The sequence below is a fragment of the Dasypus novemcinctus genome, chromosome X (assembly GCF_030445035.2).
Source record: "Dasypus novemcinctus isolate mDasNov1 chromosome X, mDasNov1.1.hap2, whole genome shotgun sequence".
Taxonomy (NCBI): Eukaryota; Metazoa; Chordata; class Mammalia; order Cingulata; family Dasypodidae; genus Dasypus; species Dasypus novemcinctus.
In genome coordinates this window covers 37,676,508-37,702,550 of record NC_080704.1, presented here as the reverse complement: position 1 = coordinate 37,702,550, position 26,043 = coordinate 37,676,508, and the positions used below count along the sequence as shown (strand labels likewise).

The window sequence follows — 26,043 nt, the reverse complement described above, 5'->3', positions numbered from 1 at the left end:
GGACAGAATATTTTATTTCGCACGAACTCTTCAACTGTTCCAAAGAGTCATAGTACCTTAAGGTCATCCTGTGCTCATGCAAATATATAAACCTCTCACTTTTTTGGAGTATAGCTCTATTATGTCAACTATGTAGACTAAAATTGCAAGCAATGTTTTGATCCATTAATTTATATTCTCATTTAACAGATAACACTGTGTATGGGACAAAGGAATAGTAAGAGAAAGACAATTCCTTCCAGTGCTTGTAGACCAATAGAGGAATTATACATTTCCATCACGTAAGTTATACAAGGCAGAAAGTACCATTTGCTGGGTGTAATGGGAAATCTGAGGAATGAAAGACCACTTACTATTGTAGGGGTATTAAATAGTTTAAGAAAGAAAGTAACATCTATACTGGATCTTAAAAACTGGAGAATTTTAAAAACATGAGTGATTCAGTAAAGGAATCTTTGAGTGGAGAAGAGTGGGAGCATGAGGCAGGCAAGCTTCTGGGGTGTGTATAGGAAATAGTAAATGTTTCCACAAATCCCTACATAAGATTGATTAACGGAAGTATAGAACAATATCCTTTGGGTTGAAATTTGAAACACCAGGGTTTTGAATTCTAATCCCAGAGGTCAATGTAGGATGAGAGCTGAAGCCTAAGATACAGAGCTCTGTCTCAAACACCAATTTGTTGAGTCTCACTGAAGAAATTTTGAAAGCTGTCTAGGTCTCAGGTTTATATATAATGAGGCAAATTTAACCTAAAGATCTTTATTGTTATTTCCAGATAAAAAAGTGTGATTTTTGCCTTTGTTTAGTAAATAACTGGGAATAAATTAAGAGTATGACTGTAATATGACCATGCCTGCTATGAAGGAAATGAAAAGATTTTATAAGAAATTATTAAATTATTTAATAAATTTAGTTTATTACTTGTTATTTAATAATAAATGTAGTTTATTACAAAGTTAGCAGAATTCAGTTGTGACCTTGCACAAGAATCAGAAAATTCAGATAAAAAGAACAACATTCTATGTGAAATGTAAGACCAAGTGCAAATGGAAGAGATGGATGGATACAAAAGAAGTAACATGTATAAGAATAACAGAACCTTTCAATACTATAGTATCAAAAAGGTGAATCTAATATCTCTTTAAAATGTCCCTGCCTGTGTTAATATCATACCATAATGCCTTGACCTTTAGTATTTCTCAGGATTTAAACCTTTAAAGAAAATATAATGCTTATTTTGTGAACTGCATGTTGAAGGTAAATTGTTGCTTTCAAATAGAAAAGATCATGCTTTAAAATTATTGAGGGGAGTGGATGTGGCTCGTGTGGTTGAACACCTCCTTCCCACATGGGAGGTTCTGGGTTTGGTCCCCAGTGCCTCCTAAAAACAAAGACAAAAACAAGCTGACAAATGAAAAATCCAACTTAGGACAGCTGATGTGGCTCAGTGGTTGAGCTCCAGCTTTCCACATCCTAGGTACCGGGTTCAATCCCTAGCCCCAGTACCTAAAAATAAACAAAAAGCATATATACGTACATGTGTATGTGTGTATATATATTTTAAGAAGGGTGCAAAACCTGAGGTACTTTTTGGAAGTCTCAGTATCCTTGAATTATTCATTACCACCTCCATGGTGATTAATCCCCACAATGTTTTGTACAAATCTACAAAGCAGGTCAATTTACATGGAATATGTCCTACTTAGTAATGAAAATGATACAGCAGACATATCAGTGTAAGTGTATGTAGACTGCCTGGATACTTTTCATGAAAAGTCAATGTGTCTTTTCATTAATATCTCCTGTTGGTGTGGTATTATAAATAATCAAGCACAAACTTGTATATATATATATATATATATATATATATATATATATATGTATATTAATACACATACACTTTATTTCCTGTGAATTTTCAGAATAAAAAAAGACCTGTGGTTAACTGACTCTTCTTTGGATTCCAATGGTTTTTCTTCATAGGGGATTTTAAATTTCTTTATGCCCATAGATCCCTTTGTCAGTCTGTTGAAAGAGACATAAGTCATTGTAGAATGATATTTTGAATGCATTATATATATATATAATATATATGAGATTACAAATGAAAATAATTTTATCCTTTTTAAAATGTTTTATGGCTATATGATCATACCTATTTTTCCTTGTTTTACATGGATGCTAGATGATATTATATATATTCTTCTGTACCTTTTAAAAATTAAAACTGTATCTTGCAGATTATTCCATATCACTATGTAAGGAATTCTCTCAATCTTTCTTGCTCATATATAGTATTTAATTGTCTGGACATACCACAATTTATTTAACTAGTCTCATACTAATGGGCATTTAGGTCATTTCTGATATTTTGTTAATATAATGCTGAAATAAATCTCCTCATACATTTTCCACTTTACATTTGTGGATGTATGTATGTGATTAATTCCTAGAAGTGAAATTGTTAGGTTAAACAGAATGTATATATGTATGCATGTGTGTTCCTTTTACACTTTTATACTCCACGCAGTAATGCATAAGAGTTTCTGTTTTCCTCTATGCTTATATAGGTCACCGTCTTACCAAGCTTTCAGATCTTTGCCAATCTGATCATTGAAAAATGTCCTTTCAATAGAATCATATTTTTCTTCCCTTTCTTTTGTGTGCAGTTTTGCAACTAATCATATGTATAAGATCCATTTGTATTTCTTTTTCTTTGAACTATATCCTTTGCTATATTTTCTCTTAGGTTTTATTATCATGTTGTATTGTTTTTTTATTGTAGGTATTCTTTAGGTAATAGGGAAATTGTCTCTTTGTGAAATAATATATTATTTAGGGGCCAGTTTACATTGTTGTACCAGAGAGATCCTACAATAGAGTGTCTTAAACAAGATAGAAGTTTATGTTTCTCTCTCCTAACAGTCCTGAGTCAGAGTCCATGGATCAATAGATGGCTTCCATGTATGGGCTCAAAATGAAGGCTCTAGTTCTCAATGATCAGGAAGAATAGAAAGGTCCCAAAGAGCCTATCGACAGGTTTTTTTTAAGGTTAAGACTTCAGTGTAGTATACCTCTTTCTCTGTCAAACTCCATTGGCTAGAAGAAGTTTGCTTAAGGCCATAACTATGTGACAGAAATCTGGGAAATACAGTTTTTAGCTTGGCAGCCACATGCACTATGAAACGATGCTATAGAAGGGCATAATGGATGTGGAGGAAAAAAGTTCAATTTATCATGAATGAGTTATAAACGTATTTTTCCACTGGTTCCTTTTGAATTTGCTTATTTTGGATTTTATCCAGCAGAAATGTTACCTTTATGATATATCTGAATATATGTTCTTAATTTGATGGCTTTGGGCATCTCATTCTGGGATTTTTCAAATTCTCCCACCATTTCTTCTAGTAAATCTTATGAATGTGGTAGTCACAGTCCCTTCTGTTTGTGCCTTTCCTATTTTTCTTCTTTATATTTTTAACTTTGAGATTTATAGTTGTAAATTATTAGATTCATTGTCAGTCAAAAAACATTACTGGAGATAATATTTTTATTTCCTTGCTTTTTAGCATTGTATTTCCATACAAATTCTAGTTGTCTTAAATGTTTCCTATGATCTTTTCCTTTTATTTGATTATCTTTGTGATCAGATTTTAAGATATGCTGAACACCCCTTGTTTGTTTTTTGCATTTACGTCCTCTTTGGACATTAAAAACTACTGTTGGGGTATAAGGAAATATATATTATAGCTTCGAGAAAAATACAGAAAGGAGGTCTTGAAATATTCATTAAATTTAATTAATAATTGAAATAAAAGTAATATAACTTGTAAAAGGTGATTTAATGACTTGGAAAATTTAATTACAGTGATCTGATTAAAGAGTCACAAAACATTGGTATCATCAGAATTGATTTGTGAGCACCATTGCTATTTTAGATTGATGAAGGTAAAGGCGAGGTGAAATAATTTGTTCTCCAATAGTCAAAGGACTGAAGTTGAACTGCAGACATACATATGACAGTAACTTCACACTATGCTTTCCAATCTCCCTCATTTTTGTTCTTTTCTCCGTATCCTTTCATTCCTATTTCTTCTCTTACATTATAAGCTAACCATTTCCCTACTACTATTATCACATAGAAATTTCTCTGATTATGGGAATGAAGTTGTTCATTTCCCCACGTGAATTTCTGAGTTGGAAGGTGAGAGTGACCTCATCAAAAATCTCATTACCATTACAAAGAGACACTTTTAACTTATTTTTAAATGATGATATTTTCTATCAAGGTATTGGTTGAGAGAAACTATTTTATATGATGTTTCAATAATGACTGTGTAGAATTTAATTAATTAAAAAAAGACTTAAAGATGTATGTATGAGACCCCGTGTGATGTTATGAATGTTTATTTTGTAAGTTCGCAATCTTTACACTTATTGTTTATGTGTGTTCATGTATGAATGATATATTTCTATTTAAAAACAAAACAAAACAAAAAAGACTTAAAGAAGTTGAAACATAAAAGTTAGCCTTAACATCCTGAGAGAAAGATGGTGTCAGAGTACCTCAGGTAGAAAGCAGATCTTAAAAATATGGTAGAATACATAGAAGTTGTCCAAGGGAGCTGCTTTACGGTCCTGCAGACTGTGCAGACCAGGAGAGTGCTGCAAGCATTGGATGCAGAGACTAGAAGGACAAAGGGAAAACCATGAGTTAATGCCCCCTGGATGTGTTGCCGCCCATCCTCCACCCCTGAGGGGAAGAGCCTTGGTAAAACCTGTGGCTGAGGAGAGGGGAGAGGACATATTCCATTCTAGGAACAGGGCATGTACAGCTGAGGATTGAGTATGGTTTCTCTTTGGTGAACGTAACCACCATAATTAAAATCTCTGGTTCAGAAGAGCTAGAGGAAGTTGATGGATCCATCTCAGTGGAAGGATTTGCTGAAGAGTGCCATCTGCTAGCCATCTAGAAAGTGAAAGAAGATGAGGCTTATCTCTTGGTTTTTTTTTCCCAAGCAGTGTAGATTGGGTCTATGCCCCATCAGTGGCATCCTGACCCTGTTTTAATAACATGAACAGGGGAATCTTAAAATTTTAGAAAAATTGAACAAAAAATCAAAGAAGAGCTGTGCAATAAAACTACTAGGCAAGAGAGAGAAATTGATCAACAGAGTAAAAGAACCAACATAATCAGATGTTTAGATATCAACAAAAGATAGCACACAATATAAAGAAACAGGTAGACATGGCCTAGCCAAAGAAACAAACTAAAAATCCTGATACAATATAGGATTTAAGACAATTAATTGATGATAATCATACAATTCCCCTAAATCCATTCAAGTAGTTGGAGGAAAATATGGCTAAAGAAATAAAGGATATTAAGAAGACACTGGGTGAGCATAAAGAATAATGTGAAAGCTTGCAAAGAAAAGTAATAGAGTGTATGGGAAAGAAAAACATAGTGGGTGAGATTAAAAGCACATTAGAGGCACATTACAGAATAGTTGAAATCGCAGATAAATGAATAAGTGAAATTGAGGACAGAACATCTGAAATTGGAGCTACAGTTCTCAGGGAAAGGAATGACAAAATGAAATGCACAAATGTGTGCATCACATGTGTCCCAGAAGTAGAAGATAATGGAAAAAGGGTAAAAAGAATATTTGAGGAAATACTGATTGAAAATTTTCTAACTTGTATGAAATAAATGAATATAAATATTCAAATAAGACAACATACACCAAACAGGATAAATCTGAATAGACCTATTCAGAGACATCTACTGTTCAGAATTTCAAATGCCAAAGATAGAGGATGCTGAGAGCAGCAAGAAAAAAGCAATGTATCTTTTACAAGGGAAACTCAATAAAGCTAAGTGCCAATCTTGTCAGAAAGCATGGGGATGAGAAGGCAGTGGTATGTTATATTTGAGTTACTGAAAGAGAAAAACTGCCAGCCAAGATTTCTTTATCCAAGAAACTAAAGTCTTTACAAGCAAACAAAAACTCAGAGTTTGTTACCAAGATACCTGAGCTACAAGTGATAATAAAGGATGTGATACAGCCTGAAAGTGAAAGAGAAGGGTGAGAGGCCTGGAAAAGTGTATACAAATGAAGAGTATAAGTAAGAGAAATTGAAAGGGCTGAAAGAAAATAGTAAATATGAGAATTGAAAATCAAGGACTAAAATGGGTGAAGTAAGTTACACCTTTGATTGTAGTATCACTGAATGTTAATATATGGAACTCCCTAATTAAAAGACTTAAACTGATAGAAAGGATAAAAAAAACATGAACCTTCTATTTGTTGTTTAAAAGAGATGCACCTTAGTTGCAATGATACAGTCAGGCTGACAGTGAAAGGTTGGAAAAAGATATTCAAAATCAATAATAATAGAAAAGGTCTGGAATATAAATATTAATAAAATAAATTCTAAATGCAAAATTTTTGTAAGGGGTACAGAAATTCAGTATATATTTTAAAAATACAATTCACCAAGAAGAATTTATAATAAATATTTATGCACTTAACCTACATGCCCCAAAATGCATGAGAGACACACTGGCAAAACTGAAGGGTGAAATAAGACATCTCTACAATATAGTTGGACACTGCAACTCACCACTCTCAGCATTAGATAGATCATCTGGATGGAGAGAGTGTAAGAAAAAAGGAAGCTGAGAGCTTGTATAATAAAATAAATGAACCAGGTCTCAGACATTTGTAGAACATTACACCACAGAACAACAAAATACAAATTGTCAAGTTTTCATGGATTTTTCTTCAGGATAGACCATATGCTGAGACCTAAGTCAGATTTCAGTAAATTTAAAAGTATTGAAATTATACAAAGCACTTTTTCTGATGACAATGGAATTAGGTTGGAAATTAATAGCAAATGGAAAAGGGAAAATTCACAAATATTTGGAGATTAAACAATACATGCTTAAATCAGTGTGTCAAAGAGGAAATTGCAAGAGAAATCAATAAATATCTTGAGATATGAATTGAACAAGAACACAACATATTATACTTATGGGATACAACAAAGGCAGTGCTGAGAGTGAAATTTATAGGCCTAGATGCTTACATTAAAAATAGGAAAGCTGGGAAGCAGATGTGGCTCAAGCAATTGGGCTCCTGTCTACCATCTGGGAGGTCCAGAGTTTGATTACTGGGGCCTCCTAGTGAAGGCCGAGCTGGCTGATGTGGAGATCTGGCCCATTCAGAGTGCTGACCTGTGTGGAGAGCTGCCACAGCAAGATGACATGACAAAAGATACAGAAGAGAGACAATGAGAGAGACAGCAGACTGGGGAACTGAGGTGGCATAAAAGATTGGGTGCCTCTCTCCCACTCTTGGAGGTCCCAGGATTGGTTCCCAGTGTCACCTAAAAAGAAGACAAGCAGACGGACAAAGAAGAATGCAAGGTGAATGGATGTGGAAAGCAGACATTAAGCACAAAAGAACAACGGGGGTGGGGATGGGGAATAAATCTTAAAAAAAAAAAAATGAAAGCTAAGATCAAAGACTTAACTGCACACCTGGAATAAGTATAAAAAGAACAAACAAATCCCAATGCAAGCAGAAGGAAAGACATAATAAAGATTAGAGTTGAAGTAAATGGAGAATAAAAATTAAAATCAACAGAAAGTTTGATTCTTTGAGAAGATCAACAAAATTGCTAAACACTTAGCTAGATTAACAAAGAAAAAAGAGAGGAGGCAAATAGGTAAAATTAGAATCAAGGGGGACCTTACCATTGACCCAACATAAATAAGAGATCAACTATATGCCAACAAACTAGATAATGTTAATGAAATAGACAAATTCCTAGAAATACATGAACAACCTATACTGACCCTAGAAGAGATAGATGAACTCAACAAACTAAGCACATGTAAGGAAATCAAAACAGTCATCAAATTCTCCCAACAATGAAAACTTCAGGACCATCTGGCTTCACAGGTGAATTCTACCAATCATTTAAAAAGAATTTGATACCAGTCTTGCTCCATTTCTTCCAAAGAAACTGAAAAGGAAGGACTGCTACCAAACTCATTCTCTGAAATCACCATCACCCTCATACCAAAGTGAAATAAAGATATTATGAAAAATAAAAAAAGAATTTCTTTAATGAATATAGATACAAAAATCATGAACAAAATATTTGGTAACCAAATTCAAAAACACATAAAAATTGTACCTCACAATCAAGTGGGCTTTTTAAAAAATTAAGCAGTTTTATTGAGACATATTTACATCAAGTGGCTGTATGTCAGGCATGCAAGGGTGATTCAACATAAGAAAATCAATCATTGTAATATACCACATTAATACATTGAAGGAAAAAATCACATGATTCTCATTAGATGCAGAAAAGCCATTTGACAAAATACAATATCCTTTCTTGATAAAAAAGGAATAGTAGGAAACTTTCTCAATATGTAAAAGTACATATATGAAAATTCCACTGCTAACATTGTACTCCATGGTGAAAGACTGAAAGCTTTCCAACTGAGATTGGAAACAAGACAAGGATGCCCACTCTCTCTTTCATTACTCAATATTGTGCTAGAAGTTCTAGCTAGAGCAATTAGGCAGGAAAAAAGAAATTAAATGATACCCAAATAGGAAAAGAAGAAGTCAAACTTCTTCTATTCACTGATGAGGTGATATTATGTTTGAAAATCCCAAAAAATCCCCCCCAAAACTAGTAGAACTAATAAATGATTTCAGCAAAATACAGAATACAAGATTATTATGTAAAAATCAACAGCATTTCTATCCACTACCAATAAGCCATCTGAGGAAGAATTCAGGAAAAAATTCCATTTATAATAGCAACTAAAAGAATAAAATCTGTATGAATAAACTTAATCAAGGACATAAATGACCTATATATAGAAAAATATAAAAGATTGGTTAAAAAAAGGTAAAGATGATGTGAATAAATGTAATGATTTTCTGTGTTCATTTGTAGAAAGACTGAATATCATTTAAGATGTCATTTCTATCCAAAATGCTCTACAGATTTAAACCAGCTTTCTTTGTAGATTATTAAAAGCCAATTAGAAAGTTTATCTGGAAGGGTAAAGTCCCCTGAATAGCCAAAAATATCTTTAAATAGAAAGAAGTTTGAGACCTTTCACTTCCTGAATATAGCACATTATCTGGCTACAGTTGTAAAAAGACCATGGTAATGACATAAAGACAGATTGACCAATGGAATCAAATCAAGAGTTAATGAATAGACATCCCACATCTATGTTCAAGTAATTTTTGACAAGGCTCTCAAACCCACTCAGATGAGTAGGAAAAGCATATTAAAAATTGTTTTGGGAGCAGAAGTGGCTCAAGCAGTTGAATGCCTGCCTCCCACCAGGGAGGCCCCAGGGTCTGTTCCTGGTGCCTCCTAGAGGGGAAAAACAGATAATGAGCAAAAACAATAAGCAAAGAGTTGAGAGAGACAAGTGGGATGGGGGGAGGGGAATGGTGTGGTTAAAACTGTATATCCAAATCTAAAAGAAAGAGGGTCCCTATTTCATATCTTATTAAAAAAATAACTCAAAATTAATAAAACACCTAAATATAAAAACTAATACCATAAAATTCCTAGAAGAAAATTTTTAAGATCTTTTGGAAGGTGGTGGTTTCTTGCATCTTATGCCCATAACACTAGCAAGCAAGAAAATAAAAATAGGTAAATGGGATTTCCTCAGTACTTTTATATTTCAAATGGTTTTATTAAGAAGGTGAAACAACAAACAACTTAATGGGGAAAAATCTTCAGGTACCACAAAACCTATATGGGTTTGGTTTCAATGTTATGTAAAGAGATCACACAACTTGATGACAAAATGACAAGCAACCAGATTTAAAAATGAATGGAAGTCTTGAATACACATTTTTACAAAGATGAAATACCAGTGGCCAGAAGGTACATGAAAAGATGATCAACGTCAGTAGCTATTTGGGAAATGCAGATTAAAACTTCAATGAGATATCATTTCATACCATAGGAATGGCCATTATTAAAAAATTAAAATAAAATAAAAAACTACAAGTGCTAGAGATGATATGGATAAACAGGAATGTTCCTTCACTGTTCATGGGAGTGTAAAATGGTACAGTCTCTTTGGAAGATATTTTGGAGTTTCTTCAGGAACCTAAAAATAGAAATGCCATATGACCTGGCAATCTCACCACTAGGAGCATATTCAGAAGAACTGAAAGCAAGGATCTGAACAGATATATGCACACTCATATTCTTAGCAGCATTATTCACAATTGCTAAAAAGTGTAAAGCTGTATCTGACAACCAATAAATAGAATTAGAAAATGTGGCATATACGATGAAATGCTATTAAGCTATATGAAGAAATCAATTCAGTAACCACATGACAATATGGAGGACCTTGAGAATATATGATGAGTGATTTATGTCAGACACAAAAGGACAATTATAGTATGGTCTCAGGGATATGAATGAAATAACATTAGACTTATGGAGTTGGACTATGTAGTACAGGTTCATGGAGGAGAGAATGAGGTTTGAGAAGGGTGAGCTAATGCTCTAAGTATTTAGAATGCTCAATGTATTCAATTTTAAATACATGGTAATTGATGAAGTTGATGGCAGCACATTTTAATGAGTGTAAGAAACAATTTTGATGTCTGGATGTGATTGTGGCTGAAACGGGTAGTCTAGGGAGGTTAATGTTGGGAATGGATAACTGATTTTGGCTGTAGATAAGGATTGTGGTTAATAATATAAATACAGAAATGTTCTTCTACAAGGTATTAAGAATACGGTGAGGGAAGCAGATGTGTCTCAAGCGACTGGGTTCCCATCTACCATATAGGAGGTCCAGGGTTTAATACCCAGACCCTCCTGGCGAAGACAAGCTGGCCCATGTGGCAAGCTGGACCATGTTGCGAGCTGGCCCATGTGGAGTGCAGCCCCGTGCAGGTGTGCTGTCCCACGCAGGAATGCCACCCCTCTCTGCAGTGCTGACCCACATGGAGAGCTTGCCAACATGGGACAGCTGGTGCAGCAATGACACAACAAAAAGAGACACAGAGGAGTGACGATGAGAGATGCAGCAGGCCTGGGAGCTGAGGTGGTGCAAGAGAACGATCACCTCTTTCCCACTCCGGAAGGTCCCAGGATTTGTTCCCTAAGCTGCCTATTGAGAATACAGGCAGACACAGAAGGACACACAGAGAATGAACACAGAGAGGAGACAATAGAGGAAGTGGGGAGAAATAAATAAATAAACAAATCTTTAAAAAAGAATATGGTGATACATGGGAAAATATAGCTAATATAATTTATAGACTATAGTTAACAACGTTGTAATATTTTTGTGGCTAAAACAAAGAAGGTACTATATAAATCCTAAAAGTTTAAAAAATATGGCATTTAGTTTTATGAGATATGAATATTCTCCATTTTCTTCATTAAAAAGGAGACTGTGATCATGCCATTTAACAAATCTGTGTTCATTTGTGTACCTTTCTTAACATCAGAGGAACAACTGAGTTTGTTTTTAATACTAGATGAGATAAAAGTGCCTGGATAGAATTTTTTTCGAGTAATGCTTCCGTAATTTGTTGAGCTGTCTTTTGTCAGTTATTTTATTTTTAGAATTTGGAAAAAAAAGTTGACCTCAATTTTTTAATATATTTTATGAAATTACTTTAAATAAAAACTGAGTGTTAAATAAATATACCAGTTTTACCTGGTTGTTACTTTGGATTCTATAACTAAAATATAGTAGAAGTTATGATAACTTCCTCTGTCTCTTTTACCAATGTCAGGCCTCTATGAAGTTGTTAGGCACTCTTCTGTTTGTGTTTTCATATATGCCTTTTTCTCTAAAGAGAGTATTTATCATCTTATCCAATTTTCACCAAATTTTGTTAACCAAAACTCATAAGGACTTCCAATCCATTTTGACAGGGAGTCCAACATACAAATTACATATAAACTTATTTATATGTAATTGTGTCCATTTATATATCACATATATACCCAACGAAGTATTTACCACATTATATTTTGACATAAACATGGATGTAGTTAAATTATAATCTATTTCCACTATCACTTGAGTGATTGTTAATCTAGGTATTAGAGTGAAAGAAATTGTATTATATTCTAATTTTTCCCTTCATATATCAATGAACAAGTATTCTTAAATATAAATGTACATGTTAAACTATCTATTTTATCCTTATTTTGATGTATATTTCCAAGTTCTATTTTTTAAAATTCTTGTAAAATGAAGGAAATTCATCTACTCATGCAAGTGATTTTTTTCCCATGTACTTTTTATTTTGAAATGATTTCAAATTTACAGGACAGTTGCAAGAGTTATGCAAAACCCAAAGAAATCCAATCTATTCCAAACCCAGATACCCAGATTCATCAACTTAAAACGTTTTTGCCACATTTGGATTTAGATTGTATCTGTCTGTTCATTGGTCTATCTAAACATTCCTCCCTCCATCTCTCCCTGCATCTCTTCTTCCCTCCACCTACTTATATCCTCTAAACATGTTGTATACATGCTTGCCCTTGAACACTTTATTACTTCCATGTACCTTTCTTAAGAGCAAGACTATTAACTGCTGTAACCATATAAATACATTTGTCAATTTCAAGAGCTTTAACTTTAATATAAAGCTTACAGTCTGTATTCCAATTTTTTCATATATCACAACAATGACCTATTGGGCCTTTCTCCTCCATTATTTGAGCAAGTGTAAGATCATGTATTGTAACTGTCACTGTCTCTTTAGCCTCTTTTTTTTTAATTGTGGAAAAATATGTATAATATAAATTTTGCAGTGCCAAGACTTCCAACCATATAATTCAGTGGGATTAATTGCACTTGCAGTGTTATACTATTATCAGCAGTATCCATTACCAGAACTTTCTCAACACCCCGAACGGAAACCCTGTAAACATGTGTTAACTGCACATCCCCTTGCCCCTGCTAACCTATGTTCTAATTTCTGTTTTAATGAATTTGCATGGTCTAGCTATTTTATTTAATTGGGATCACGTAATATATGTCCCTTTGTCTGTGACTTACTGCACTCATTATGATGTCTTCAGTGTTCATCCATATAGTAGCACATATCAGAATCTCATTTCTTTTTATGTCTGAATAATCCTTTTTTACGTATATATCATATTTAGTATGGCTGGTTTTTTGCTGATGGACATTCAGGTTGTTGCCACTTTTTGGCAAGTATAAATAATGCTGCTGTTTACACTGGTATACAAATATGTATCCGATGTCCTGCTTTCAAAAGTTTTTTGTATATACCTTGAGGTGGCATCACTGAACCATACGATAGTAGTAGTATTAACTTTTTGAAGAACCAACTAAATATTTTCCATGCAGCTGCACCATTTTACATTTCCGTCAACAATAAATGAGTGCTCCTATTTCTCCATATCTTTGGCAATACATGATATTTTCCCTTTTAAAAAAAACATTCTACTGGGTTGAGGTGATATCTCTTTGTGGTTTTGATTTCCATTTCCTATTGGCTAATGATGTTGAGCATCTTTGGAGAGATCTATTCAAGTCCTTTATCCATTTTAAATTGGCTTGTTTGCCTTGTGCTTGTTTTAGGAGTTTGCCATATATCCCGTACGCTAAACCTTTATCAGATAAATTTTTTTCAAACTATTTTTTCCATTATTTTGGTTGTCTTTTCACATTCTCAATAACATCATATGATGTTCAGTAGTTTTGATTTTGAAGATGTCTGATTTATCGTTTTTCAGTTTGTTTTATTGCTGATGCTTTTGATATAAAGTCTAAAATCTCTGTTGCCTAATACAAGGTCCTAAAGATATGTCCACATGTTTACTTCCAAGTGTTTTATAGCTTTAGCTATTATATTTAGGTTATTAATCCATTTTGAGTTAATTTTTGTATATGGTGTGAGTTAGGTGTAGGTGTCCACCTTCATTTGTTTGTAAGTGGATATCCAGTTTTGCCAGCACCCTTTGTTGAAGAGACTATTCTTTGCCCATTGAGTGTACTTGGAATCCTTCTCAAAAATCTGCTGGTCACAGATGTGTGAGCTTATTTCTATATTTTAAGTTTGATTCCATTGGTCTGTATGCCTGTCCTTGTGCCAGCTGTACCCTTTTGATTACTTTGGCATTGTAGTAAATTTTGAAATAGGAATGTTTGAGTCCTACGATTTTGTTCTTTTTCAGGATGGTTTTGGCCCCTTACACTTCCATATGAATTTGATGATTAGCTTTTCCTTTTCTGTATAGAATGCTATTGGAAGTTTTTGATTGGGATTGCATGAAATCTAAACATTGCTTTGGGTATTGTTGACATCTGAATAATATTAAGTATTCCAGTCCTTGTAAAGTTATATATTTCCACATATTCTTTAATTTCTTTCAATAATGATTTTATTGTTTTCTGTATATAAGTCCTGTAAACCCTTTGCTAAATTCATTACTAGATATGTTATTTTATGTGTTGCTATTGTAAATGGAATTATTTTCTTAATTTCCTCTTCTAATTGTTCCCTGCTGGTATGTAGAGACACTAATGATTTCTGCGTGTTGATCTTGTATCCTGCTACTTTATTGTATTCATTTATGAAATCTAGCTTTCTTCTAGATTCATAGAGATTTTTTCTGCATAGTATCACATCATTGTGAACAGGTATAGTTGTATTTATTTTTTAATAATTTGGATGTCTTTTGTATTAGTTCGCTAAGGACTGACAGGGCAAAATACCAGAAATGGGCTGGCTTTTATAATGGGAATTTATTAGGGTAAAATCTTAGTTCTGAGGCTGTGAAAATTTCCAAATCAAGGCTTTAACAGAGATGCTGTCTCACCAAAGGTTGGCTGCTGGTGATTCTGGATTTCTGCCACTTGGCAAGGCAAAATAGTGACAGGTCTTTCCCTTCTCCTCCTTGCTGAGTTCTCTCTGTGTTCAGCTGTGGATAATCAGGCTCATGGGCCCTTCTCTAGCCTGGCCTCTTCAGCTTCAGGCTGCTATGCAGATTCCAGCCTCTGGCCTCTCTCTCGCCCTCCTTGGGTTTCTGGGCCTTTTTGTAGCTGTAGGTGATCCTGGATTACTATTTGACATAGCAGGGTAAAGAGGGCTGTTCTTCTGTGTGTTTCTGCTTTAAGTCCTCCCTTTATATAAGACTACAAGAAGAGAGCCATAGAGAGCCATAGACCCACCCTGGATCATTCCTCATTGAACTGGTCCAATCAAAGTCTTCCAACTGAATCTAATCAAAGTGTCCCACACCCACAGAATGGCTTAAATCCTGAACATGATCTTTTATGCGAGTCCCAAAAACTTCAAACTGTCACACTCTCTACCCTCTTGATCTCAAAAATACATTTCTTTCCATATGCAAAATGCATTAATTCCATCACCATATTTCAAACAGCCTTGAACCATTTCAAAAGCAATGGTAAATATAGAATCTCACTAAAATTGATTATAGGTCTCCAATTCCAACGTGGTGGGTTACCGTCTCCTCCCTGAAGGTTTCCTCCGCCATTCCCAGGGCGAGCCGGAATTTTGTCCTTTAGGAACTGGTTTACACAGCTATGTGTTGCCGGCCAGCTGACGTCTATGAGAAGAGGGTAATATCTTCTTCCTTTCACCGTCACCACTTCAGAGCCAAGCCGTACTGATCAGATAGAAGGGCACAGTTACCCGGTGCATTGGGTCGACGGTCGCTCCACCGGCTACTCCTCCGACTGGTATTTTGTCTTATCAGGGCGAACTGTGTTCAATGGCTGGAAACTTTTGGCAGAGCTTCCACTATTTGCAATGGATTTTGGATAAACAATATCTGTTGAAGGAGTGTCAAAAGGACTTAGAGTTTCTATCAGAAGAAGAATATTGGAAAATACAACTATTTTTTACAAACGTTATTCAAGCACTAGGTGAACATCTTAAATTCAGACAAGTTATTGCCACAGCTACAGTCTATTTCAAGAGATTCTATGCCAGGTATTCTCTGAAAAGTATAGATCCTTTATTAATGGCTCCTACGTGTGTGTTTTTGGCATCCAAAGTAGAGAAATTTGGAGTAGTCTCAAAGATAAGACTGATTACTGCTGCTATTTCTGTAGTATAAACTAGATTTTCATATGCCTTTCCAAAGGAATTTCTGTATAGAATGAGCCATATATTAGAATGTGAATTCTATCTCTTAGAACTAATGGATTGTTGCTTGATAGTATATCATCCTTATAGATCTTTGTTCCAGTATGTGCGGGACATGGGCCAAGAAGACATGTTGCTTCCGCTTGCATGGAAGATAGTGAATGATACCTACAGAATGGATCTTTGCCTACTATATCCTCCTTTCATGATAGCTTTAGCTTGCCTCCATATAGCCTGTGCTGTATGGCAGAAAAATGCCAGACGGTGGTTAGCTGAGCTTTCTGTGGCTCTGGAGAAGATTTTGGAAATAATCAGGGTTATTTTAAAACTATATGAGCAATGGAAGAATTTTGATGCGAGAAAAGAGATGGCAGCTATTCTTGGTAAGATGCCAAAACCAAAACTGACTTCAAACAGAAAGTCCCTGGATGATTCTTCACTGGTGGCAGGACCTGAAGTAGCAAGAAGATGATGGACAGGATAAGGCAAAAATCCTGTTGCCACAGTTACTGGTATTTTCAGTGTTTAGGTACATTTATTTTAAATATTCGCCATTTTCCAGAAAATTACCATGTTTCTTTCTAACATAGTTTGCTGTATTTACATGATGTTACTATGCCTTTGGATAACAATCTTTTTGGGAAGAACACATCTTGATTTTCATAATTAGTCAAAACGAATAGGATTTAATATGTAGGATTTCACCTTACAGGAAATTTGTTTGCAAGAAGCTCTAATCTCTATGTTGAGTGATACCTGTAATGACAATGAAAAACAATAACCTAATTTAAGTTTTTTTAGTATATATGGGCACTGTTAGTATGCTTGTTATATGTGAAGGCACAATGTTCCATAAGAATAAAAACATAAAACCAAAAAAATTGATTATAGGTCTTGAGGCAAAACTCCTTTCTGGTTGTAGACCTGTGAAACTTATGAAACAAGTTATCTGCTTTCCAATACACAATGCAAGGACAGGAAATGGATAAACATTTCCATTGCCATCAGGTGAAATTGAAAACAGGTCACAGATCTCAAACAGTTCCCAGAATGTGCAGGGTATACTCCACTAGATTTCAAAGTCTGAGAGAGAGCTATAGAAAAATGGTTTCTTCTCTTGGGAGTCTCATAGAGGCCCACCCCTTCCAAGGACTTGCCCAACGGCCATCTTCTCGGTTTCACCCTCATCAAACATCTAGGGCAGCCAAGCTCTAGACCTCACCCTCCAAAAACATTGGCATGATGGCTACACCCTCTCCAATCTCTGAGGCACAGGTCTCACCCCTAAGAACAGTGCAGTGATGACCTAACTCTCCTCATTGCCTGGGGAATGTGCTCACCCTCTCTGATGCCTGGGTTGGTAACATTCTCCCGTCATCTGTGGGCTGGGTGGCTCCCTGCAGTGTGAAGGCGAGCCTGCCTTCACAAGGAGGCCCTGACGCGAACCCAGGGCCTCCCACATGGTAGACAAGAGCCCAACTGATTGAGCCACAGCTGCTTCCCTCTCTCAGTTTTTTTTAGTTTTCTTCATTCTTTTTTTTTCCTTTCTGCTCCTCAGGCGGAATACTTTATAATTGTCTTACCTTCAAGTTCACTGATTTGTCTGCCAGCTCCAGTTTCCTTTCAAACCCCCCTAAGAAATCATTTATCTTGATTGTATTGTCCTCAGCTGTTTGTTTCCTTTTCATGATTTTTTAAAAAAAGTTTTTTGCCCATATTTCCTCTAGCTCTTTGATTATATCTATTTCTTTGGAATTCCAAAGGTTGTTTTTCTACACTGACGGTTGCTTATGCTTTAGTTTTCTCCTTTGCATGAGCCATCTTTACCTGTTCTGCTAACAAAAAATGAAATAGAAGAAAGAAAAAGAGAGGGAGAGAGGGAGGGAGGAATGGAAGAAAAAGAAGGAAAAAGAAAACCCAGTCTTTGCATATTGTCCTGTGTGAGTGCTTTCATCAGACCTTAGTGGTCTGTCATATTTTCCTGGTTTCTAAGACAACTACCACACGATGGTTCCCTTAAACTGTGGGAATGTGTTGTCTCATGGTTTGAGAGACTAGAAGACTTGCTTCCTTCTGGGGCTGGTAGCTTTCTGGCTGGCTGGCAATCCTAGGCATTCCTTGGTTTTTCTTCCACAGGGTAGTGTACTTTCCTTTCTCTTTTGGGTCCCTGATTACTTCTGTCTTCCAACTCCTCCCCATAGCTTTCTCCTTTTTAGGCCTTCAGTAATAGGATTAAGACCCATCCTCTTTCTGTTGACCATACCTTAAGTTAAAATAATATATTCAGGGAAGCGGCTGTGGCTCAATCAGTTGGGCTCCCGTCTACCATATGGGAGGCCCTGGGTTTGCGTGCCAGTGCCTCCTTGAGAAGGCAGGCTCGCCCACATGCTGTGGAGCACTGCCCGGCCCATAGATGCCATGGAGCGCCGCCTGGCCCGCAAGTGCCGCAGGAGAGCTAACTCAGCAAGGTGATGCAACAAAGAAAGGAGAAAAATGAGGACACAGAAGAGCACACAGCGAATGGGCACACAGAGCAGACAGCAAGCAAGCCCCAAGGGGGGGAGGGGAAATAAAATAAATAAATACAGGCACAGAGCTGACAGCATGCAAAAAGCCGCAAGGGGGGGATAAATTAAAAAAATAATATGTTCAAATGGTCCTGTTTATAAGGGGGTTCACACACACACAGGAATGGATTAAGATTATGTCTTTTACAGGTATATAACGCATCTGTCACATAGCCCTAACAGTGAGTTTAGAGAACTGCCCAAAGCCAAAGCAAAAAGTCCTCCCTGCTCTTTTCTGTGCTTGTGTTTGCCTTGTCCTGGCTATGTGCATTTTACCCTAGGAATTCCCATATTTATATGAATCTGAATTTCTCCTTTCACCCAGGAAACAGACTTTCCTTGTGGTCCTGGACACTGTAATCTTTATCCCAGAGCTGACCATTTTTACAGAAGGAGAGTTCTGTAAATTGATGCTACATGCCGGGAAAATTCTGGGAGGATGAGCCTGTGCTGAGTGTCCTCATTCAGTCTTTCAATCTGCTTCTAGAAGGATTGGCACAGACATACTTATATCCTAGTATGTGTATAAGGAATGTTCTGCTACTGCCACTACTGGGATCATGGACCTGCCCTGGGAGCACAGGTCAACGTTGCAAACAGCCCATGAGAAGGTGGGGGAGGGGCCATCAAGGGCACTTTTAGAGCCTACCAGTTTTTATTTGCCTTTTTAAAAAATTGCTTTTCCTGTTACTGCAACCCTTCAACTGTTCTTCTGCACTTTGAGAAAAATGCTCTTTCTGTTCTAATTTGTGGCTTAAAGCTTTTGGGATCAGGGAACCCTGGAGTGTGTCACTCTTCCATCTTGATGAGGTTGCTCAAGTTAACAAGGGATTTTCCTTTCCTTTGTTTTTCAGAAACTTTTAAATCATCCTTAGAGATATATAACTCAATCGAATAATAGTAAATTTGAGACTGAGAACAATCATCCTTCGTTGCACCACTCATTACTGACATAAATTCTACCCTAGACTCCCAGCTGTTTGCCACCATTATCTATAACAGTGAACTATTAACAGAAGGTACTATGCACGATAGATAGATAGATAGATAGATAGATAGATAGATAGATAGATAGATAGATAGATATGCAAGCAGTCAGGCTGACAATAGGTGTTCTGTTTCTGATTACCTCTGCCTTCACCATTCGTTAGTATAGAATCCTAAATAGCATAGTTCTTCACCTTCCACTGTCTGAAGAATGGACTTGGGTAAGTTCTTTAAAAATGATGTAGTTTTTATTTTTAAAATGATTTTACATGTTTCACAGAAAGAGGCATTTCTTCTCATTACTTGAAATGTCACCCAGAAATTAGTATAGCCTTTGGGATCATACATGTCCTAGGAGCCTTTTTGTTTTATTTTCATACCATCACTGCTTCCAGTAGAAACAAAATCTACTGGGCAGGTTGGGGAGGGGAAATACACAGGGTGCCAGAGTTGAGTGAGCAGGGTGATAGGACACAAGAAGTTTGGAGTACCTAAGAAATGCTACTGAGGTACAGCAGATAGTCACTATTTACCCTGAGGCATGTGACCAACAGGAAAGAGTATAGGCGAGTTGTACAGGTCTAAAGGATGGTGAAGGAGCATAGGAGGTATCCATCATGGACTTTTTCTGAAAGGGGTTTTAGTACCATCTGAGCAAATGTTTCTGCAAAAGTCCAAAGATGAAATTTATTAATCTAGGAAGAAGTTGATATATGCATTGAAATACTAGAAATATGTCCATTTAAAATTATTTCCTGATTCTGGCATAGGCAGTTTGCAAAGTGGCAAGAGAATAGATATGACTGCAGATGTCAGAAAGATAGAAGATCAATCCTTGGCCATGTAACCATTTATAAGTGTTTTTTTCTTATCTGGGAAATGACAAGAAACATCTTTACAGTACAAGGAAATAACCTGGGATAATAGAAGTAAACCTCATGGTTCAGTGCCTGGCCTATTGATAAATGATAATTTACAATTATTGTCATTGTTTCTAGAAAAGAAAGAGAATTTTCATTAGGACTGTTATGGGCAATATATTGCATGTGAGCTCACCTTTTAAGTATATAGTCCAAATAATGCTTTAAGTTGTAAATTAGAGTAAAATTCATTCTAAACCAGTACAGAAATATGATCACTCTCAACTTCAAATAGAAGATTGAAAATCAGTTTACAAAATAGTACATAAAAATAACAGTGTCAGCTCTTAAGTGGCAGAACATTAAATATCCCAAAAGACATGTCCAGTTGATGTTGAATGTTGTGCTGTTCCTCTCCTGTCTGGGCCAGGCCTGTTCTGATTATTTAGCTTAATTTAAGGATTTCATATTTTCATCTTTTGGAGTACTTCTATTTCACGTTTTTCTTTCCTCTAATAAATCTGAATATCTTAAACATTTTAGTACTATACTTAGCTAACCATCATGAGGTATAAATATTAAAACCAAAGATTTTACCTTTGTTAGTCTAAAGTCTATATCAAGAATAGAGATACCTGTCTTAAAATTCAAATGATAGTGTAGTCAGTGCTGATTTAGAAAAGCACTCTTACCCTTACTGTAGTGTTCTGGTAAATATTAATATTTAACCACTTCGCTGAATGAACACTGTCCTGGTGTTTTTTGCATGGTAAATGTTGCAAGGTGAACTTCACATTTGATAAAGCAAATTTTTGATAAAATTTATAAGAAAATATTCTCCCATTGAATAACAATTTAAGCTCATGAAAAATGAATGTAGACCTCTCTCGACTTTATCTACAGTGGTGGTGAGTGTTTCTATGTGATAAATTATCTCATACCCATCATGGCTTCTGTTCTTCCAAAGAGATAAGCAGTTAGGACAGTGAGGATAAGTACTGAACAGGCACCACCATTCGCAGTAGATCACAACATGTTATTTTTATGCAGTTGACATTCTTCCCTAGACACAAACTTGTCACCTTCAAACTTGGAAGCCTGAACTCATTCAAACTTTGAATATATTGATGGGAAAAAGCATCTGTGGTTTGAACATTTTTTCTCAGAATTACACTCACAAGAATGTCCAGTAGTGGCTTGAAGGGCTCTCAGTAAGTCATTGGTGGCTTTCAGAGCGAGACCTCTAGAATTATGCAACGTTGCATTTAACTGGATTCCTTGTAGAAAAACAGGCTAAATCTTGCATCCATGATAAAACTGAAGACAAAAGGAGTGACTTTCACTGCAGAGTTCTGGTGTCATTAAATGACAAGTACAGCTCTCATTGACAGTGGTCTTATTTGGATTGATAATGAATAATAGTCTTGTCTGACATAGGTGATGATCCGTTGTTAGCCTGCGCTACAAAGCAGACTAGTCCCATTTGTGCCAATCCCATTGAATTTCTAGGCAGATGGATTTTCTGGCATTAGAAACGGTGGGAGAATGGTCGGCTTTGGCCTTGGAGGTATGGTTGTCAAATAAGTTTTATCTTGCTTGCAAAGTATTTCTTTCCTGCTGAAGTTACTTGAAAGATATTCTTTTATGGTTTCAACAGATTTAATTATTACATTATTCATGTGTTTCTGGTTCCCTCTGATACATCTGTGTTTTTCATCTATGTTTGCCTTGATATTAGGTATGGATTCCACGGTCTTTATTTCTTTGGTGCTTGCATTGGGGAAAATATTTTTGTTTAATATTATTTAAATAAAAAAACAACTCAGCAGCTGGACAATATAAGGTGTTGCTTTTCCAATGAAACTGAGTGTCAATGTATATCCTCTTCCAAAAACACTTATTAGCCTGGACTCAGAAAGATTCTTTCTGCCACCACAGCTGCTATTTAGTTTTTCCTCATTAGAAGACAGGTCCAAGGTCACATTCTTAGTATGATAGTTCTTATGGAAAGAGGAATGAGAAGTTGTCCATTGTATAAGCTGCTCTGAGTCCAATTTTCATTACAGAAACTAAAGCTATACCATGAATGAGTCTTAGGAGCAATTACTGTCTCCATACACTGCTGGGAGCTGCCAGGGGTATGAGGGGCCAGATCAGGAGGCACAGGAATATGTCATACCAGTGGTTAGCAACCCTTACCTCCTCTATCTGCTGATATTTCTATTATCTGTTTAAATTGGGGGACAGGGATTAGGTCAAAAGATAAATATTCTGGGGTTAGTACTTTTGGCAGGAATAAAAGCATACTAGTAAAATCAAGAAGCCCCTGTAACTTTGACCCCTGCCAGCTGAAAAGGAGAACTCAGTGGAGTAGACAGCTTTGCCAGTCCTGATTGCTATCACGTGAGCCCCCTGCTGTGGTGCTGTTGTTACCATTTTTAAGCTTTGAAAGTCAAATATGCCGCCTTCTCCAGTGTGTCTGAATTAGTGAGGTTTCCTTTATGGCTATTTCTTCATATTTGGCAATGGCTTGTGTTAAAGGACTAGAAGTCTCTATTTTGCCTTTTGAACGGTCATTGACAACAATGGAGTTGCTCCTGCCACTGCCAAATTATGCTTCTAATTCACTTAGGTTTTAGAGAAGCCTACTCTGAGACGGAATTTAGCTTACAGGATAGTTCAGGGATGTCCTAGAGATCAACACATTTGGAAGAGAAGAGGAGGAAAAAGGAGAAGTCCAGTTGTCTTTGGGCCTCACCTGTCACCACTGGGAGCTCTGTAGGCCAGGATCAACTCACATTGGGCCTGATGGCCAGTACTTTACACTCCTGCCTCCATCAGTCATTATATGGGCTTACCTGGGAAGCTTGTAACCTTGGTCCATGTGTCTCTTTGCAGTAGGGGCATTTCCTAAGGTGGATGACAGGTGAAACATGGGCCAAAAAGCCAAGTCTTAAAGAGAGATCTTGGTGACCCATTACATCCATAAATAATACCCAAAGAATCTTGCACACTAAGATATTAGGTTATTGACTTGAAATAGCTCTGCTTTGTTTTCAAAGATATTTTGCAAACTCTTGTTTTTAGATTTAGCAATAAAAAATAAAATTCCCCTTAGTAAGGGGTAGAATTATGTTCTATTATAAAATACTGCTTTATTTTATTGCAATATCTTCCTTGACATAAACACAGTTTTTGACAACTGTAATTTAAAATCTACCTCCTCTATTTTCTCCCGGGATGTATAGCCCTGTTTTATTTATAAAGACCTAAAGATAATAGTTGACAAACATATCAAGACTCTGAATTACTTACAGTTAATGTCCAATTAAATATTTGATGTTTATTTGCTCTTGAATTCTATACCACATTTGTTTCTCTTTTTGGAATATATATAGATATATATTTGTTAACTATGAGTGCTTGCATATTGCTTTTGTTATTCATGTGTTGCTTATTGGTCAATGCTAGACTGAGCAAAATGCTCTATAGACCTATTTATGTAGAACTTGTTGTCAGGGTAACTCTGTTTCTCATTTAGAAAATAAACCAAATTTGGGTGAAGGGTAACACCCAAAGAATACTTGGTCATATTAAGAGCCTATTTGATAAGAGTGGAAGGGGGGAAATATGGGGGAATAATTTTCCAATCCTACAGTAATTCCTGCTTGCTATTCCTGTGTCAAGTTATTAAGGAACCAGTCATGTGACAAGGAAATGAGCATTTCTTAGGGACTTACAATAGTTTATGATTTATAACATCTCATCTATTCAAATAAAATGTACAAATAAAGAACAAATATAAGAATTGAGCAAAAATTATTCCTGGCCACCAAATAAAACATACACTGAAAATCATGTAACATTTTAGAAAGATGTGGTCAAATCTCTTAGGTTTGTTCAATGAGATTTATTACGAAAAGAGATTTCATTTTCTCTTAATCTTCTAAATTGGTGGTAAGTACTAATGTAAGAATAGAGAAAATTTCACTCACCAAATATTGCATGTTAAAGTATTTTGACATGTGAAATTGAAATACCTTAATTTGGTAATGCAGTCATGAAGGATTTTTGAAAGTTGAAATGATTATTTGATTGAAGTTTTTTCAAGCAGTAAAATCAACTGTGTGGCAAGAAGTGGGCTGTTTCCTTCAGTGTAGAGGCTTGGACCATCATAATGTAGTTAATTCTTATGAGATGGCAGCTGGAGCAAGTTAATGATTCTTTTCTATAGGAAATGATTTTTTATAGAATGTATTAGGAGAGGTCATACCATCGTTAGTATTAGAAAAATAATCACCAGGAACCTATTAGAGGGTTACCTAGCAGGTACTAGCTTTATTTCATGGTTAATGTTTTTCCTTCCTTCTCCCTATGTGGATGATTTAGGATTTGAAGGTATTTTCAGATTGAGTGTTGATCCAAAAATCATTTTTGAAAGAGTTCAATGTTTTAAGTTAATCCTTACAAAGGAAAGTATGAGCAAGTCCTTTTCCACTATGGAATGAGTTTTAAATATCTAGTCTTTGGATTATTCAGAAACCAAAATGCACTGTGCTTTATTTTACTGTAGTTTATTGTAATTTGCTTTTTTGTCAATTAGGGCAATGACATCTACACAGAAATAGTTAAAATTTTCTTTGCCCACAGTTCTGTGCTTTTTCCAGTGTTATTTTTACTGTTAGCTACTTTATAAGAAGAAATTCATCATCGGAATTTTGTGGGGAAATTATATGTATATATGCATATATAAATACATTTGTACACAGATAGATACATAGATGCATAGACTGAGGCTAACACAGAATCCTGTCTCTCTGGATTTTAAATTTTCTTACCATACCTGAGAGAACTGGTGCCAACAAACTTAAAATTTGCAAAACAAAAAACTTATTAAATACTTCATGTTCATGGGCGGTATTAGGAAAACCCATGATTTGCATAGTTAGAATCTTGTTAGATATAATATTTGATAGACCCAATAGTTTTGTCATCAGTTAAAATGTGACTTGTGAAAAAATCATTATCACAGAAACATTGGGTTATACACATGAGTTTTGTCATTGCTGAATATTTTCTTCAAAATATTTCACTTCCTCTATAATAGTGAAGTGCCTCTCTCAGTGCTTAGGTGGTGTCCTATTGTGTCAAGGATATGGGTCAGTTAAAGTAAGTGGAAATTACAATAAACAAAAAAAACCTGTTTCAGTTAAAATGTGACTTGTGAAAAAATCATTATCACAGAAACATTGGGTTATACACATGAGTTTTGTCATTGCTGAATATTTTCTTCAAAATATTTCACTTCCTCTATAATAGTGAAGTGCCTCTCTCAGTGCTTAGGTGGTGTCCTATTGTGTCAAGGATATGGGTCAGTTAAAGTAAGTGGAAATTACAATAAACAAAAAAACCTGTTTCAGTTAGCTAAAACAC

At 35.7% G+C, this 26,043-nt stretch overlaps 1 protein-coding gene and 1 pseudogene across 1 annotated transcript in view; both read left to right on the top strand.

Moving 5' to 3' along the window:
• The window catches only part of DMD (dystrophin), a 2,676,723-nt gene that overhangs the window by 252,781 nt on the left and 2,397,899 nt on the right, over positions 1 to 26,043 (top strand). The window lies entirely within an intron of this gene.
• Positions 15,820 to 16,668, top strand: LOC139438109 (cyclin-C-like; annotated as a pseudogene).